Source organism: Schistocerca cancellata, chromosome 9, assembly GCF_023864275.1.
Source record: "Schistocerca cancellata isolate TAMUIC-IGC-003103 chromosome 9, iqSchCanc2.1, whole genome shotgun sequence".
Classification (NCBI taxonomy): Eukaryota; Metazoa; Arthropoda; class Insecta; order Orthoptera; family Acrididae; genus Schistocerca; species Schistocerca cancellata.
Window position 1 is genome coordinate 104,056,985 of NC_064634.1, and position 5,472 is coordinate 104,062,456.

Genomic DNA, 5,472 nt, shown 5'->3' on the forward strand with positions numbered 1-5,472 from the left:
GTAAGCGTGCGATAAGCCATTACAAATGTGGCGTGCTGGTACATCAAAAATCAATTTATTGGACAGGATGTTACATGAAACCATGAAAACCGTAACACCCCACCCGTTGCTTGTCCGCTTTTTGCGTGTGTTCGCCCCTGACAAACAACTTACAGAGAAATTGGGAGTGGAACTGTACGCAAAATTGGATAACGCTAGGTTTAAATGTGGCCCTGGCACCCCTAATTAACCTGCGGTGGTAGCGTTGACGATAAATCACACCTGTTTTTACTTCCAAACATGAACGATCACGAACACTTAGGGTGTTCAATGACATCAAACACATACACAAAAATAAAATAAAGCAAAAGGGTGAATTTAGTATCAACTACTTAAAGTAAAGGCTCTACTGAATCACAACAATTTTATTATAACCTTCAGATTGTAATGGTCGTAGATATTGCTAATTGCCATAATCGCACTATTTCACTCCCATTTGCGGAGCTTGTTAGCACTTGATGTTAGGTTGGAGCCATTAAAATGCATTGTGTTGTGGTAATCGCTGCTACTTGCTGGATCGCTGCCGTGTCTCGATGCTGATGCTGGCTCTAAATCTGGTTGTCTAGGGTTAAAAACATGAGGTCCCGTGTTTTTGATGTGCTTTTGATGATAAAGAACGAGCGAAACCAACAAATATGTAAACTTCAAATATTTATTACTCTGGTGGCCATCTTAATTCCACTGTCCACCAAAGACCATGGCACAACACAAAGTAGTACTTCCTTTACATGTTCTTTGCATTGTTTATCCACCTCAAACAATAACACACAAACACACTTTACCAAAGTGACATTCCGACTGCCTCCCGACCCTTCTTGCTGCTTGTATTTATAACATTGTCAAAGAACTACTAAAAATAGATATAGTTTATAAGTCACATGTACATCTGTTATCATAATTTGTGCAGAAAAGTTATTAATTTGCATCGAGTGACATAATTTAACATGTTATTAAAATGACAGACAGATTTGTTGACTTGACAGAATAATTCTATGTTACAAAAAGGCAGTTTTTTAGAAGTTTGTCAATTGACTTCTCTAATTTGCATAAATAAATAAATAACATGAATTATTAAGAATTACATTGGTTTTCGTCTAAAACAGGATTGCTTATGTGAATACTGAGTGAAAACGCTCCTAGTGAACAAATAGGTTTCACTGGGTGATTTTTATTTAAGGAGATCCAAAATACCTGAGTTGTCCACTATTTTTCGTACTTCATATTAATTATTTAAGATGAACTCAGTGTTTTTACATGATGACATTTGCTGTATCAATGATCAAGTGATATTAACTTTTGTGTGGGTCAGTTATTCAGTATAATTTAATGGGTTGACTGTTTATGGAGACATGTTATGCAATCATTGTTAACATACACAATACCTTTGCTATAATCATAAATACTCGTTAAACTGGTTGAATTTGGAGGGTATCGCATACTTCGGTGCAGTCAAGCCTTTAATATGTTCCGTTACAAGATCAATGCTGAATAAAACACAATGAACAATTTACAAACTATCCTCCTGACAGGCATTGGCAGTGAACTGTGTTAAAATTGGTCCAAAACGCGATCTCTTATAATTCAGTTGACCGGCTGACATCCACACAAAACGTAAAGTACGAAGAACCACTACACTCCGAAGTACCGTGAAACCTCAGTGGAAACAGCAATTGCACGTGATCCATTTAACATTACTCCTAACACAGGCCGAAGCGGGAGCGGTCTCACCGTAATGTTCCTGTTGGAGCGGCGGTCTCCGACGGCGACGGCGCGGCTGTGCGGTTGGCATGTGGCGTCTCGGAAAGTACACTCCTACACTACTCGGACAACAGATCGCTGTCCATAAACTTCTCTATTTGCAACGATCTTCCCGGCAGCAAAGAGCTGGCGCGGCTAACGTCCACTCAGAACGAAAGACCAAGACAGGAGACGACTTGGCTAATGTCCTCTCAGTACGAGAGACCAGAACGGAAGACCATTAATGAGAGTCCAGCAAGATCGCTCTTCACCTTCGTTTTCTCCCCTCAACTTTTACGAGCGAATCACGTCACTTGAAGCTCTCAAAATACCCAGTTTGCCAGTGCCGACCAATGTACGGCCTGGGAATAGAACTCTTTTCCACATTTCTTTTATTTCTACAAAATTTCACAAGTAAACTCCGCCCACGCCGGCTGGGAAGAAGCACAGCTGTGGGCAATAACACGTTTACTGGAAGTTTTCTCCCAAGAGACCACTCGGGATTTTCCCAGCACGATTCCCCGTCGTAGCGAACACAGATTATTGCATTGAAAGTTTTTTTATTCGGAACTCCTGGCCTGCCCCACTTGAGTTACTCGAAGGCGTAAAATTAGTGGGACATAGGCGAGAGCAAGCACAGGAAAGCTCGTCCAGCTAGCCACTGCTATGTTTTGGCAAACACTTGAACACCTGCAGCCGCACGTCCTTCAGAGGTTGGCGACCGTTGTGGCCTCTCTAACCGGATTACAGAAATCCCCCAGTTCACCATTCATATGGTTAGGCTGTGGCCTTCGTCGACTGGGTGGGTAGGTAGCCGAGCTCTGTCTCACGTACTGCTTTTCCGCAAAATCTTATAATTACAAAATCGTAGAATTATCGCGTGCCGATGCGTTTCCACATAGATTTACTACAACATAATTTAGAGTATTACTCCAGAAAAGCCGACCGGTTTGGCCGTGCGGTTCTAGGCGCTACAGTCTGGAACCGCGAGACCACTACGGTCGCAGGTTCGAATCCTGCCTCGGGCATGGATGTGTGTGACGTCCTTAGGTTAGTTAGGTTTAAGTAGTTCTAGGGGACTGATGACCTCGGAAGTTAAGTCCCATAGTGCTCAGAGCCATTTGAACTCCAACGAAACCTAAAGTGTCACGTTAAATGGGCTCATGTAAGGTGCAAGGCTGTTGCCACCTTACAAACCGTGCACGCATTGTTTTGTACAATGCCAGACGTCGTTTAGGGGCTGGAGTTACATGCCTGTTGTACGTTGTCGGTCAACAATGGGACGGTTAATGTGGTTTTTGGATGACACTGGAGTTGTCGTCCAATGAAGTCCGATACGTGTTCAATTGGAGACAGATCTGGTGTTCGAGCAGGCCAAGGTAAAATGTGGATATTCCATACAGCTTGTTGGTTTTCAACAACGGTAAGTGGGCGAGCGTTATCCTGTTGGAAAACGCCCCCTTTAATGCAATTCATGACACGCAGCACGACAGCTAGAACCCCCAAATTGACGTACAGTTTTGCAGGGTGCGTGGTATAGTAGCGAGAGGGCTCCTGATGTCGTACGAAATCACACCCCAGACAATAACTCTAGATTTAGTTCCAGTGTGCCTAGCAGTCAGTTTGGTTTTAGACCCTCAGCTGACTTCCTTGTAATCAACACACGGCCATCACTGGCACCGAGTTAATCGTTTCGATAACTGATGACCGCAGTTATTTGTTTGATTTACAGGATGCACTTTGCATATTTGAACGGTATATACTCTTACGAGTTCACTTTTCATGAACACTTTCTGTTATGCTTTAAGATTGACCATTCGCAATATTCATTACGCGATCGCAAAATTTGTGCCAAGATTGGAATTGAGCAGTGCTGTTTCTTTAGCTTTGCGTTAATTGTCATCCTCTTGAAGATTTCCCCAATTGAATGCACATTAAGATTAACAAACAGCTTCTTTTATAAGCGTGCATTTTCATTCATTGTATGAGTCCCTTCACTAACATATGGTGTCGTGTGTTGGCTGACCTGTGAATTTTATGCATGACTATTAACTTTTAAAGGTGGGCCTAACCCTGTTAAATTCAAATTTAAGAAGACGTTATCCACTGACCGTGGGCTACGGCCTTGGCGCAGTGGATACACCGGTTCCCATCAGATCACCGAAGTTAAGCGCTGTCGGGCGTGGGCGGCACTTGGATGGGTGACCATCAGGGCCGCCCTGCGCTGTTGACGTTTTTTGGGGTGCACTCAGCCTCGTGATGCCAATTGAGGAGCTACTTGACCGAATAGTAGCGGCTCCGGTCACAGAAAACCATCATAACGACCGGGAGAGCGGTGTGCTGACCACACGCCCCTCCTATCCGCATCCCCAGCTAAGGATTACATGGCGGTCGGATGGTACCGATGGGCCACTTGTGACCAGAAGACGGAGTGCATATCCATTGTCCGACATGTTTCATTACCTTTTAAAAATGAATTCGCCTAACTGCGTAGGGAGATTCACTCCATTTTCCGATCATAGGGAGTTTAATTTTGCGTCCCAGGGGTATGCACTACTGCAACCACAGCCCCATCACCTCGCAGTAGCTGTAAGTCTTTCGAATTTCATATTGGTGTTTTGTCCCCCATATACTAGCCTCGTGTTGTCCTGTTGCCTGTAGCAGTAGTGAATAGCTGCTCGAGGTTGTTGATAAAAGAGGTAGCTTCTGTTTAATATCATTCACTTATTGTATCCCCTAAGACTGCTCAATTATAATACGCTAGGGGCTGGTATTTTGAATAGTGTAGTTTCTAGTTTGATGGTTCAAATGGCTCTGAGTACTATGGGACTCAACTGCTGTGGTCATAAGTCCCCTAGAACTTAGAACTACTTAAACCTAACTAACCTAAGGACAGCACACAACACCCAGCCATCACGAGGCAGAGAAAATCCCTGACCCCGCCGGGAATCGAACCCGGGAACCCGGGCGTGGCTAGTTTGATGTTTTTGGTTGGTGCCGACATGTTTGTCACAGGGTCTTGGTCAGATTACTGTTGTACAAATTACAATGGCTGGTTGTAATTAAAGTACAGCTACTAAGGGAGGTGCAGTATGGGTTGTAATTATCATATGGCAGGGAAACTTGGTAGCTATGCTAAGGCGCTAATACATAACCGATTTACGACGTTAAAATATTTGTTCCAATTTTGGACACCAGGTGAAAATCTGGCGCTGTACACTGTTTGTACGTCGGTACGACACCCACGCTACCAGCTGTCAAGCTATAACATGGATTAACAGTTTGGCTGTCGAGAAGAAGGGAGATTGTGCCCTTTTAATGAAGCTGTTTTATGTGAACGGCAGTAATTACAGCGCTGCATTGAGACAGTATCAACGAGTGAAAGGTCTGAGGAGAGCCCTGATGACATTAAAAGGTTTAAAGACGAAGGTAATGGCATTCTAAAATACGGGTGAGAATGGTGTGGGACCTGGAAGAGGAAAGTGTATTGTCCCGTCCGAAGCTATTCACGAGGTTACTGTTGCTGTAGATAATCATGCAGCACGTTACCAGGGTACTGGGGCTGCTGGTGCAGTGTCATTAGAACTTCCCGTCCTATGATCAACAGTACGGAAAGTTTTGCGGTCTATTTTGCACTGGCACCCGTGCAAGATCCAGACGGTGAAGCAACTGAAACCAAATGGCCCGTAGCAACAT

The 5,472-nt window shown here is 44.0% G+C and overlaps 1 pseudogene; it reads left to right on the plus strand.

Annotated features, from left to right (window-relative positions):
- Positions 1 to 3,891: 3,891 nt before the first annotated feature.
- On the plus strand, positions 3,892 to 4,009 carry LOC126102406 (5S ribosomal RNA; annotated as a pseudogene).
- Positions 4,010 to 5,472: the final 1,463 nt, after the last annotated feature.